General features: G+C 44.5%; 1 protein-coding gene across 6 annotated transcripts in view; it reads right to left on the minus strand.

Annotated features, from left to right (window-relative positions):
* Nucleotides 1–12,088, minus strand: part of DAB2IP (DAB2 interacting protein) — a 195,398-nt gene that overhangs the window by 161,815 nt on the left and 21,495 nt on the right. The gene's annotated exons all lie outside the window — the stretch shown is intronic.

Raw genomic sequence — 12,088 nt, forward strand, 5'->3', positions numbered from 1 at the left:
GTTGCGCTCGGGCTCCCGGGCTCCGCCGGCGGCCCCAGGCGGGCCAATCGCCAGCCCGGAGGCTGGCAGCTCCGCCCGCCCGCGGGGACAGAGCGGGGGCGGGGACGGGGGCAGGGAGGGGCGGGGGCGCACCTGTTTGGCCAATCGACCCCACCACCCCCACTCCGCCGTGCCCGGACTGGGCAAGGCCCGCCCCCCTTCACCCGGTCCACGCCCCCCGTCCCGGTCGCGCCAGAACCCCCACGCCTCCCAGAGCCCGCCTAGACGAGCGCGCTGGCAAACTCGCTCTCCCGCGGGGACCCCGGGTGCCCCGGACTGCGCCCCTTTCCCGGCTCTCGGGAGTTCAAAAATAAAACCTTGGCTTTAGCGCGGGGAGCGGGTTCGTGCAGGCCTTCACCCCAACATAAACTCAAGAGGACCCCATCTGGGCTCCGGCAAACTTCTCGGGAATGCTTGCGATCGGCCTCAGCGGGCTCTCCAACTTGTCTTGGGGAGCACGACAAATATTAAAGCTTGACGATTTCCTGGTCCCATTTTCCAGACAAGAACACTGAGGCCAGAAGGAAGCGAATGCTTCATGAACGGTGGTGGCTGAACCGCGACCTTTTCCAACTAAAGTGAGTTTGCGGAGAGAGCCTGGTTCGAGAAAAGTTCCGTGCAGATGCCTGGGTTCGCCTGCGCCTCTCCCCGCTTTTCCACGGATCGGGGATGAGGGAGGAAAAGGGGACCCCTTCGCACTCCCGCAGGCGCCCCAGCCTTACCTCGGCAGCAAAGCGAGTCCTCGCAGAGCGCGCCGGCTGGAAGCCCCAGCAGGGGCAGCGAGGCCCAGGCGAGGGCGCGGGAGGCCGCGCCGCCGGCTCCCATCCCGGGCGGCCTCGTCCCCGCCTCGGCCCGCGGGCCTTCCACCCTCCTTGGCACCAATGGGGTATCGGTCCCGGGCCAGGTCGGGATGGGGGCGTGCGAGGCTCCCCGGACTCCTTGCGTTGTCCCGACTCGGCTTAGCCTGTCCCGGGCGCAGGTCGTGCTGAGCAGGACGCTATTTTTAGTGAGAGCTGCTCTCCCAGTCGGACAGACAGAACCAGTTAATTCCGCGGCTCGGGATGGGCCTGCGCCGGGAGCTCCCTGAAACGGCAGCCGGAGCTCTGCTGAAAGCTGATCCTTCACATTCCTGCCTCGCGAGGCGGGAGTGCGGGCGGAAGCCTCTAATTCCTGGGGGAAGCTGGCGTCCTCTCTGAAGGCTGCGTGCGCCTGGGCCCCAAGTGCACGCCCAGGACGGTGCTCTTTAAATTGACTCCCAAGCCCGCCCCGCTGTCTCCGTGCCACGCTCACTCCAGCCTTCAAACTACTGGTTCCCAGCGCGTGGGAAAAGCCCTTCAAATACGGGGTCTCGGCCCAGCCCTCGGCAGAAGCTGGCACACAGAACCCTCCTTGAGGAGAAAAGGACTGAAAGAGTGAAAAATTCGATAAGGGACGAATGGGAATGACAGTGAAAGTCTCCCATTCCTATAGGGGATGGGCTTGCTGGCTTTGAAATCCAACAGAGCCTAGTCTATTCCAAGGCTTTGTGGATGTGTGACCTTGGCAAGTCATTTCACCTCTGTGCCTCCGTTTCCTCTTCTGCAAAGAGAGTCAGGATCACAAGAGATAGGGTGTGAAAAAGCCCTTTGTAAACAAAAGCATTACATGGACGTTCGTGTAATGCGGGGTTAGAGGGATGCAAAGATGACCAAGGCATGGAGCTGCTCTCTGGGAGTCACTATTCTAATTCACAGGAGGCACGCTAAGAGGAGAGCTAAAAAGGTACAACTAGGTACAAAAGGTACAATGTGGGCTCGGTGCAAGGATGAATAAATAGGCCAATGGACTAGAACAGAGGCTGTGAAGATAGACCCACATGTGTATGGAAACCTGCTATGTGGCAGTGGTGGCATTGCAGATCAGTGGGGAAAGGGTAGACTTTTCTATAAATGATGCTGGGACAATTTGGATATCCATACTGAAATCCCTACCTCACACTCTATGGTTAAAAAACCAATTCCTTGAGGCTTAAATAAAGACAAATGAGGAAAACCTCATGAGAAAGAAAGATTTTTAAAATGAAATCTAAAAACGCACCAATGATTAAAAATCACCTACCTTTGATTATATCATAAAACAATCAAGAGAAGTTTATCAAAAGAAGCTATTTGCAACACAGTATCCAAAACATAAGAAGGCCTTCTACAAATCAATTTGCAAAAGAAGCAAGAGAAAGGTGGGCAAAATATATGAACAAGCAACTTCCAGAAGAGAAAACATATATGACCAATAAACATGAAAAGATAGTCAGTCTCACTAACCATCAGGAGGGTGCCATTTCACACTTGTCAGACTGGCAGAAATGAAGAAGTGGGACAACAGGGAGTGTTAGTGAAGATGTGGAGCACCAAGAACTCTTGTGAACTGCTGGTGGGAGGGGAAACGGGTATGGCCACTCTGGAAAACAATTTGGCAACATCTAGAAATGTTGAAGATGCACTTACACCAGTCATCGAAGACTTTAAAAGGAGAAGTGAGGGTTTCAGCAGTCAGAAGAGAGAATTTCTGTCTCTACTTCAGCCAGCCAGCCTCTCCTAGGAAATTCATCAAAATCCTTCATCAGAGTTTCCATCTTGCAGCCTGCCTTACAGAATTAGACTTGTGCCTCCACACAGTCATATGTGACAATCTTTAAAAATCTCATAATGTTTAGATTATCTCCTGTCAGTTCTATTTCCCTAGAGAGACCTGACTAATAAACCCAGAGACTCCATTGCTGGAATATACCTAGAGTGCCATGCAGGTGCATAAGGAAAGGGTACAAAAATGCTCATTGCAAGTTTTTATACCAAAAAAAAAAAAAAAAATCTGAAAGAGCCTCAATGTCCATCAGAGAAAGAATAGATATAGTATGGAGCATTCAGTGAAATTCTAACTGTAGTGAAAATGAATGACTCAAAGGAATCTCATGACTTGTGAATCTCAAATGGGGGAGAGGAGCACAAGAAGTTGCACAAGAAGGCAAAATTGTATGATATCATTCATATAGCTTTTAAAAACATGCAAAACAAAATGACACCACATATCCCTGGGGGAGCAGCGGCAGGCCCCCAGGTGCAACGGTAAGAACCAGGAAGGAATGAGGGCCCAACAGTGGGCTCCTGATACTAATGGCTATGCTTGTGAGCCTATACACCTGCAATAAGAACAAGGCCTAGAGTAGCATTGTGCCCGGGAGTTTCCTCCTGACAGCCTTCATGTTACTCAAATGTGGCCACTCTCAAAGCCAAACTCAGCATGTAGATGCAGTGCATTCCCCCCAGCATGGGACATGACACCCAGGGATGAGCCTCCCTGGCACCGAGGGATCACTACCACATACCAGCTGAAGATGCAACTAGAAAATGACCTTGAATTAAAGGTTCAATGCAGATCAGCAGAATATCCCTGTCTACATATAATAACATGACTTCAAAATGCTGTTTGACCTAATGTAAGGGGGAAATGGAAAGGAGAAATGAGTTTATATGGCTACGAGTCTCTAAAAAAGAGTCTGGAGGTTGTCAGAAGGAATGCCCTTATGCACAACTGAGCAGAGTCTAAGAGACAGATAAAGTAGATACAACCCCAGGTATTGGTTCTTTTGAGGGATAAAGAGACCCACGGGTTCTATGGTCAAGGCAGATGGGGTTCATTGCCATGTCAGATGGCCCTTCTTTGGAGCTGGTGTTTCTGCGTGATGGAACTGGACTCAGAGGGGATCTCTTTTCACAAGACTTTCATGCTACTTTACTGGAATTGTAGTTGGTGCTGGGGTTTAAGATATATTTAGGGGATTTGAATCTCTGGACTGACAGTATGATACCCAGGCCCAGAGCCTCAACAGACTTCAGCTCCTACACTCTGATTTATTGGACTTACCCCACTCAGCTAACATGGAGTTGAAGAAGGTCAACCACCACACCGTGGAGCCTAGAGTGTCTACAACTGAAAGCAGGAGGAGTGCATCCAGTATCCATGTGGAATCTAATCCCCCACTTGACATAGATGTGCAATGGACACAACCAATCCATGTCCACAGAGAAAATGTGGCATTGGTGTGGGAAGGGTGGCCATGGTGGCTGCTGGGTGCAGGGAATGGGAGGAAGAGATGAGATGGGGAGGCGTTTTCAGGACGTGGAGTTGTCCTGGGTGGTGCTTCACGGACAATTACGGGACATTGTGGATCCCCCCAGGGCCCACTGGATAGAGCGTGGGAGAGTGTGGGCTATGATGTGGACCGTTGACTATGGGGTGCAGTGATGCTCAGAGATGTCCTTGCCAGGTACAGTGGATGTGTCATGATGGTGGGAGAGAATGTTGCTGTGGGGGGAGTGGGGGTGGGGGCGGTGGGGTTGAATGGGACCTCTTATTTTTTGAATGTAATATTTAAAAATAAAAAATAAAAAAATGATACCACATATTGTGTAGGAATGCACAGATGTGGTATAAGTATAAAGAAATTCAGAGGGATGATAAATACACTGGTTAACCCTGGAGAGAGAAGGAGATGTGGTGGGGCAGTGGCAGGGGCTTCACCTGCATCGGTAAGGTTTTAGTTTACTGACCTGGTTGGTAGGTACACAGGAGCTTGCTTTACTCCATAACTCAGAAAGGTACAGAGCAAGCATGGAGGGAGTCCCCATGAAGCCCAGTCCTGGGCTCCAAGCTCCAGTTTCCTTGTTTGAGGAACGTGGTCATTGTGTCTATGACATGCTCAGCACAAAACCTGGCCTGTGGGGATGCTCAGTAAATCTTTAGACCATGAAGCACCCGGTCCCCAGTCTCCACTGGAGTCTTTCACACCCTGGTCTCAGCCAGCTGAAACTTTCTTCACCCCCACCAAGTGCCACCTTGCAGCCAGGTCCCTTGAGTTCTCCAACTTCTATCTTGCTTCCTTGCCTTTGCACAGACTGTTAACTCTTTCTAGAATGCCCGCCTCCCATCCCACGGCCAATATTGTTTTTTGTTTTGAAAATGTAAGAAAAGCACATTGAAATGTATTAGAATCAGACCCTGTACAAAAAGAAAAGAAAATATAGTAGGATTTGAAACTGTTCAAGTACAGAAAGGCTAATGAAGTCCTTTTCTCTCTTGCCAGGAGAATACCATAATCAAAGGGCTCTGTCATCAGCCAAGGAAGGGGAGGATAGAAAGAGACAGAAGCAGCAACGTGTCCTTCACCAAACAGAAATCCACCCATTTGTCCTTTACCATCCAGCTCAGGCATTCTAGCTTACGGGAAGCCCCCAGGAGGTCTTCGACTGTCCAGCCCACAGTCCGTATTTGTCACCTTGTAATGGGTAGGGGTCTGTCTTCTCTCTGAGCAGACTTGAGCTCCTCCAGGTCCCCAACCTTGTCTGAGCTGCCGCTGCAGCCCCAGCACCCAGCCCAGGCCTAGCCTCAGGAAGGTTGATTGAATGAAGAGAGGAGCAGAGTGCACCGAAGAACTGAGAAACTGAAAGGGGCTCTGCACCCTGCGAAACTCTCGGAAGGAAAACAACTCCATCACCTTCCAGACTAACTATTTTGTCTTCCCTGAGTGTTTGGGGGCGATAATGTGACCTTTGGGATCAGAGAGACCTGGGTTCCCATCAAGCCTGAGTCCCTTGCCAGCTGTGGGACCTGGGACATTGCTACCCTCCATCCCCCTGAGCCTCGGCCTCTGAGTCTGCACGATCAGGATGTGAGGAGGGGTTATGACAAAAGGTATTGTGAGGATTCAGTGAGAAAATACAGACAAAACATAGGTCCGCTTCATACAATATGTGAATTGTAGCAATTATCTGAATATTGGCCAAGAGGAATATGTTTGCAGGAGAGGGTGGAAAGAACCCATTTGGGTTACTATGAAAGCAGGAGACTGATTTTAAACAAAAACAAAAACAAACAAACAAAAAAACACACTAGAGAGTATTCTCTAGTTCTGAGCAAAGCATACTCCTGGAGGCTGGCCCAGGAGATGGGGGAGGGGGGACCAGAAGTATTCTCTGAGTTTCCCGGAGTTAGTGCTCCTCTCTCCTGTCCTTTGTCCCACCCTTTGGTGAGAGGTTGGAAAGCATTTCGCAACCACAGGCTCTCCTCTCTGTCTCCCATGTCTGATCTGGCCCCCTCCAATCTGTCCTTGCACATAGCCCAGGGATCCCAATCTGGACCCGTCTTTTCTTGCCAGCTTCCATCTGTAGGGGCGACAGAGCCCTCAGCACTTTCCCCAGTGATGCGTCTGAGGCAGTTTCCCAAATACATCGTCTGCACTATATGCAAAATCCACATATGTCCACTTGTCGGGAACTTCCATCAAGGCACCATACAGGGTGGCAAATTGCTTATGGTCCAGACTCTAGAAGACGAATTGGCTGTTGTTATACGTCGTACAAGCAAACAAATATAAAAATATAAAAAGTTGCCTCAGTGGCTACATGGTCACTGAAAAAGGGCAAAACCGTGTAATTTAAGGGTTCAGATGAGCCTTTCTGAATTAATGAGATGATCCTCTTTGATCCAGATGTGACTAGACAAGGTAATACTTTCCTGTTGACAAGGACATTAGCCATTGTTGACCATGCAAATGACCATGCAAGACAGGAATCCCTTCCAGCCTGAGGTCTGCCATCTTTAAGAAGGTCACCAGTGACCTCTTTGTTGGTATCTCCAAAGAATACTTGTCCACCCTCATCTCATCTGACCTCTTGGCAATACTTAAACCCAGCTGGAACTCCCTGCACCCTTGGATACTGGCTCACTTCATTCTCCCAGTCTTTCTTCTAATTCTGTGGTCCTGTACTTCTCCTCCTTGGATGCCTCATTTTATGCTTTTGGGCTGCAAATGTTGGAGGCCGAGGCTGAGTCCCTCTTAATGTTCCAGACTCTCTCTACAGGAAACATTAACTGCATCCAGGCCTATGTCTTCAACAGATGATTCCCAATTTTTGATGTTCAGCCCAGTCCAGACACTGCTACTCCTTGGCTGGACTTCAGTGAGAACTCGGCTGGTTCCCTACATCCATGAGGCCCCTGTCCTTGTAGGGTCCCATCCTTTGGTTTCCTTCCTGAGGTTTTCAAAGCACAGTTCTGATCATGTTTTGATCAAGCTCAGATCAAAAGCTTTCAAATAAAGAGGTAAATACACAAGTGTGTGGGCATATGTGAACAACACAGTCCTAAATAATCAGTGGGTCAAAGAAAAAATTGTAAGTGAAGTTAGTAAATATATTGAGACAAATGAAAACAACTTATCAAAACTTATGGGATATAGCAAAGGCAGTCCTGAGAGGGAAATTTATAGCCCTAAACACCTATAATAAAATAGAAGAAAGAGCTAAAATCAAAGCTCTGACTGAACAACTGGAGCAATTAGAAAAGGAACAACAAACCATTCCCAAAGCAAGCAGTAGGAAAGAAATAATAAAGATAAGAGCAGAAATAAATGAAATTAAGAACAAAAAATAATAGAGAAAATCAACAAAACCAAAAACTGGTTCTTTGAGAATATTGATAAAATTGATAAACCCCTAGCTAGTCTAACAAAGAAAACAGAGAGAATTTGTAAATAAATAAAATCAGAAGTGAAAGGGGTGAATTTACAATCAACACCACACAAATAAAGAGAATCAAAAGAGGATATTATGAAAAACTGTATGCCAACAATCCAGGCAATCTAGATGAAATAAACAAATTCTTAGAAATGCACAACCTACACTGACTTTACAAGAAATGCAAGAACTTAACAAACCAATCACATTTAAAGAGATTGAATCTGTCATCAAAAATCTCCCCACAAAGAAAGTGAACCAGATGGCTTCACAGGTGAATTCTACAAAGCATTTCAAGAATAATTAATACCAGTCTTGTTTAAACTCTTCCAAAAAATGGAAGAGGAGGGAAAAATTACCCAACATATTTTATGAAGTCAACATCACTCTAAAACCAAAGCAGATAAAGACACTACAAGAAAAGGAAATTACAGACCAATCTCTCTAATGAACATAGATGTAAAAATTCTAAACAAAATAATTGCAAATAGAATTCAAAAGCATATCAAAAGACTTATACATCATGACCAGGTGGGATTTATTCCTGGTATGCAAGGTAGCTCAACATAAAAAACAACCAATGTAATACACCACATTAACAAATTCAAAGGGGAAAAAAACCACATGTTCATCTTGATCAATGCAGAAAAGGCATTCAACAAAATCCAGCATCCTTTCTTGATAAAAAACACTTCAAAAGATAGGAATAGAAGGAAAATTCCTCAGTATGATAAAAGGCATATGTGAAAAAACCACAGCCAACATCATACTCAGTGGGGAAATGTTGAAAGCTTTCCCTCTAAGATTGGGAACAAGATGAGGATGCCCTCTGTCACCACTGTTATTCAACATTGTGCTAGAAGTTCTAGCCAGAGCAATTAGACAAGAAAAAAAAAAAGTATCCAAATGAGAAAAGAAGAAGTAAAATTCTCACTCTTTGAGGATGACATGAACCTATATTTAGAAAACTCTGAAATATCTACAACAAAGCTATCTGAGCTAATAAATGAATTTGGCAAAGTAGCAGGATATAAGCTCAACATGCAAAAATCAGTATTGTTTCTCTCCACCAGCAATGAACAATATGAGGAGGAAACAAGGGGGGAAATTCCATTTACAATAGCAAAAAGACTCACATACCAAGGAATCAATTTAACCAAAGAAGTACGGGACGCTTATGCAGAAAACTACAAAACAAAGCTAAAAGAAATCCAAAAAAGACCTAAACAAATGGAAAGACATTCCATGTTCATGGATTGGAAGACTAAATATCATAAAGATGTCAATCTTACATAAACAAACTGATTTATAGATTCAATGCAACACATCAAAATTCCAAAGCCTACTTTACAGAAATAGAAAAGCCAATTACCAAATTCATTTGGAAGGGAACGTGCACCTGAATAAACCAAGGAATTCTAAAAGAGAAGAGTGATATAGGAGGAATTTCACTGCCTGATCTCAAAACATATTACAAAACTACACTGGTCAAACCTGCATGGTATTGGCACAAAGAGAGACACAAGGATCAGTGGAATAGAACTGAGAGTCCAGAAATAAACCCTCACCTCTATGGCCAACTGGTTTTCAACAAACCTACCAAAGTCATGATAATGGGATGCAACAGTCTCTTCAACAAATGGTGTTGGGAGACCTGGATATCCATAACCAAAAGAATGAAAGAGGACACCTATCTCATTCCCTATCAAGAATCAAGTCAAAATGGATCAAAGATTTAAATATAAAAGCCAGGACCATAAAACGACTAGAAGAAAATGTAGGGAAACATCTTAAAGACCTTGTGGTAGGTGGTGGTTGCTTAGACCTTATACCCAAAACAAAGGTTCTATTACAACAAAAGAAAAATTAGATAAATGGGACCTCCTCAAAATTAAACACTTTTGAACCTCACAGAACTTTGTCAAAAGGGTGAAATGGCGGCTGACTCAGTGGAAGAAAATATTTGGAAATCACATATCTGATAAGGGCTTAAAATCTGATATATATAAAGAGATGCTTTAACTCAACCAAAAAAAAAAAAAAAAAGACAAATGACCCAGTTAAAAAATGGGCAAAAGTCTTGAATAGACCTCTATCCAAAGAAGAAATACAAATGGCAAAAAATACATGAAAAAAAAATGTTCAACATCACTAGCAATTAGGGAAATGTAAATCAAAGCTACAATGAGATATCATTTCACACCTATTAGAATGGCCACTATTAAAAAGACTAAAAACTACAAATGTTGGAGAGGATTTAGAGAGACAGAAACACTTATTCACTGTTTGTTGGAATGTACAATGGTACGGCCACTGTGGAAGACTGTTGGGCAGTTCCTAAAGAAGTTGAATATAGATTTTCCACATGATCTGGCAATACCACTACTGGGTGTATACCCAGAAGAACTGAGAGCAGTGACATGAACAGACATCTGCACACCGATGTTCACGCAGTGTTATTCATGATTGCCAAAAGTTGGAAACCACCCAAGTATCCATCAACCAATGAATGGATACACTATGGTGTAGTCACATGATGGAAATATATGCCCTTTTAAGAAGAAATGAACTAGTAAAGCATATGACAACATGGATAAACTTGGAGGGCATTATATTGAGTGAAGCAAGCCAGACACAAAAGGACAAATACTGTATGATTACGCTACTATGAAGTAAATATATTATATAATCTCATGGAATTACTAACTTGAATATGGGTCACCAGAAAATAGAATGAGGTTAGAGAATGGAAAGTTGAGGGTTAACTTGTACAGAATTGGTAAAAAGGATATGTGTTAATCTTTGGAAATGAATAGAAAAGGTGAAAGCCCTTTTTGTAACTAGCAGTACTATTTTATGGATATGAAAGTGGTTTAAGGGCAAGTCTAAGATCATGTATATTACTAAAAGGAAAGCTAAAAAATGTAACATGGAACGGTACAGTATAGTAAAACCACATGTGAGTAATGAATATGGATAAAGTTGCATATATAAAACCATTTTTCTTTGAAACTGAACATATGTATGTTAATACTACAAGATGTTAATATCAGACCAAAAAAACATTATGCTAAGTAAAAGAAAACAGACACAAAATACTACATATTCTATGAGTCCATTTATATAAAATGTAAATATAAATCAATTTATAAAGATTAAATTAGATTAGTGGTTATGTAGGGCTGGGTAAGGACTGCTAAAGGGTGTGGAGTTTTTCTTTTTGGAATAAGGCAGTTGTTCTAAAATTTTTTGTGGTGATGAATGTGCCACATTGTGATTATACTAAAAGCCATTGAGTATACACTTGGCATATATCTTGTGGTATGTGAATGTATCTCAGTAAAATGGCTTAATAAATAAATAAATAAATAAATGTGCGAGAATAACCAGAAATAGCAGCAGAGGAAGCATAGAGAGATCAAGGGCTGAAGAATTTTGTTAGTTTGCTTTTTGTTTATTATTCTTATTGAAATAATGAAAATGCTCTAATAATGATTGAGGTGATGAGTACACAACTCAGTGATTATACCAAATACCATTGATTGTACACTCGGATGAATTGTATGCTTTATTAACCCCATCCACATGGGGCAGCACTCCTGCATGGGGCAGCACCCCGCATGGGCTAGCTTGCCTTCCCCAAGAGGCCCCCGGTATCGAACCCTGGACCTCCCATATGGTAGATGGGAGCCCAGGTGCTTGAGCCACATCTGCTTCCCTCAAAGAGCTTCTTGTTGCCTTCATATGGTCTGCCAGGCCATGGGTGGTCTGGCCCCTGCCCACCTATCTAGTCTCATTTCTTGCTTTTCTCTTCTCCCCACCCCCAACTCCCACTCCAGCCACCCTAGGCAATTTCCAGGTCTTCAAATGTGTAATACTCTGTCCCATTCCACTGCCTTTGCATACCAGTTCCCTTCTCTGGAACACTTTCTTGTCTGTCCCCTCCCCTCCTTGGCTGGGTTAATGTCTTTGACTGCAGCTTAAATGTCATTGCCTGGGGGAAGCCCTCCCTGAGTTCCCAAGCTGCACACTCATGCCCCCAATTCACTTTCCTTCAGGGTGTTTGTGGAGGTTAGTGACTGCTTCTTTACTATGTGATTATTGGATTACTGGGTTGCCTCCAGGGGCTTTGCATCCCTGAGGGCGGGGATCATGCCTGGTTTTGTTCCATGTTGCCTGTCCTCCCACCCCTAGCAAAGTTCCCAGCAGTTAGTAGGTGCTCAAGGAACGTTTATAGAATGAGTGGGTCCATCTCTGTGTGCATACCTGCAGCTGCGGGCTGTTTATCACTGTTGGACACTGTTAATTGCCAGAAATGTCTACATCTATGCACTTTGTTATGTACCCAAGTTTGAGTACTTTCCTAGGTGCTTTATGTGTTTTATCTCATTTAACTCTCCTAACCACAGCTGAGGAGGTTCTATTACAATCTATATCCTTTCGGCCAATGAGGAAAGTGAGGTTCAGAGAGTTTAAACAACTTGCACCGTTTCACCCAG

The sequence above is a fragment of the Dasypus novemcinctus genome, chromosome 8, assembly GCF_030445035.2.
Source record: "Dasypus novemcinctus isolate mDasNov1 chromosome 8, mDasNov1.1.hap2, whole genome shotgun sequence".
NCBI classification, from domain to species: Eukaryota; Metazoa; Chordata; class Mammalia; order Cingulata; family Dasypodidae; genus Dasypus; species Dasypus novemcinctus.